Source organism: Bos taurus, chromosome 8 (assembly GCF_002263795.3).
Source record: "Bos taurus isolate L1 Dominette 01449 registration number 42190680 breed Hereford chromosome 8, ARS-UCD2.0, whole genome shotgun sequence".
NCBI lineage: Eukaryota > Metazoa > Chordata > Mammalia > Artiodactyla > Bovidae > Bos > Bos taurus.
In genome coordinates this window covers 70,992,111-70,993,911 of record NC_037335.1, presented here as the reverse complement: position 1 = coordinate 70,993,911, position 1,801 = coordinate 70,992,111, and positions in this window count along the sequence as shown.

Sequence of the window (1,801 nt, the reverse complement as noted above, 5' to 3'; positions counted from 1 at the left end):
TGGGGGTGCCTCCAACTTGCACAGCCGCAGTAGGGCTTGGGAAGATTCCTCATCTCCCTTAAGCGCATCACATCTTTTTGTGAGCTAAGTTACTACCTTAACAGAATCCCAGAAAGTGCCAGTCTAACGGAGATGCTAGATAGTCTTGTCAACTAAAATCCATAACCAATGAATGGGGAAGGGAAAACCCCTGATGTACTGTCATTAAACTAGGAGAAATATTTTTTTCCAATAAAGTTCTTACACTAATTTATAATTTCCACCTTATTTCAAACATCTCTCATCATTTTCCCCCTTTCTTTCCTACTGCTGTCCTGGTTGTCCAGGACCTCAACAACACAAATTGATCTTACTAACTAGCTTTACAATCTCCATTCTTTTCTTCCTCCAAGCCATCCTAAGTACAATCGAAGGACCTTCCCCCAATGCTAATTTCAACACATTTAGCAATTCCTACTCAAGAACCCTTGACTCCTCGTTGCTTGCATGATAAAATTCAAAGTCTGAAATCTGATATTCAAGCTCTTTTGTATTCTTCCTTACTCCCCCATCCCAGGAGAAGTTACAAAGAAACTGGACATCACCTCCAGTGCTCCCCAGACTCTTCTATCATTCTTATATCAAAGTCTAATGCGAGCACAAGGATTGAGTACATTCATATGTCCTTGAACTCTGGGTAAGAGATGCTATTTACATTAGGGATTTCTAGGTAGGCTTCAGCTTCCGCCTTTGATGTTCTCAAATGCACAGATGCACTAGTTATATGCAAACCAATATGGCTGCCCACCATTGCATTGCTTCATGTTATCAGTACTGTGAGATATTTCACACACTCAGCTAGGAACCTCCAGACAGATGACAATAAGTTAATGAAATCCAGAGAAACAATGAACCAACATCAGAAGATGCAAAACACACCCTGACAATTGTGGAACAATCTGTTCTGGTGGGAACACCAGGGTATGGGGAAAAGAATGGCGATGGTGAAAAGTAAGTCACCACCCTTCAAAGCCAGTAGGTTAAAACAAGGAAAGTCTAACAAGAGAAACAGTACTGCCTTTAACAAGAAAAAAATGGCTAAGGAGGTAGAGAAGTAGAGGATGAGAAATCCAAATCTTCGGGAAGAATATGCATCTGTCTTCTGGTTCTCCTTCTAGAAGAAAACACACAACTATTAATACTGTGTTGCAGTGCCGTCACGCCAGACACCTATCACTCCTGCCTGAAGCAATAAAAACAACCTCTGAGATTTCCAGAACAAAAACATTTTTAAAAAATGAAACATCATGGCTTTTTCATAAATTCTGCAAAAGCAACAACAGCAGTTCACATCTTTCCTGCACTGACCGTTCCATGAAGCTTTGCCACATCTGTAGCCAATGCTGACCATGGCCTTCTCTTACCATACAAGTTTCTGACACCCTGAACCCTTAGGAAATATGACTGGGGTTGACCTTCTTCCCAACTTGACTATAAGCTTCTCAGTGATGAGAATCATTACTTTTCCTCCTCCTCTCTTCTCCTTTACCTTCCCCCACGCATCCCCTAAGCTCCCAGCCTAGAAGGTACTTGAGAAATACCAATACTGTCAGTTAATTTAAATTGAAAATGTTAAAAGAAATTTGAAAATTCCCTTTCTTTTCTCTAGATATTCCCTCTACCCTTAATTTTCTCTGCTCCTTCTTCTAGCAAACGTCATATTTTCCAAACAACCTTTTTTTTTTTTTTTTTTTCCTTGCCAGGCAACCTATAATCACTCCCCACACTCATGTAGAGTTGATTCTTGGTTTGTGGTTAAGAG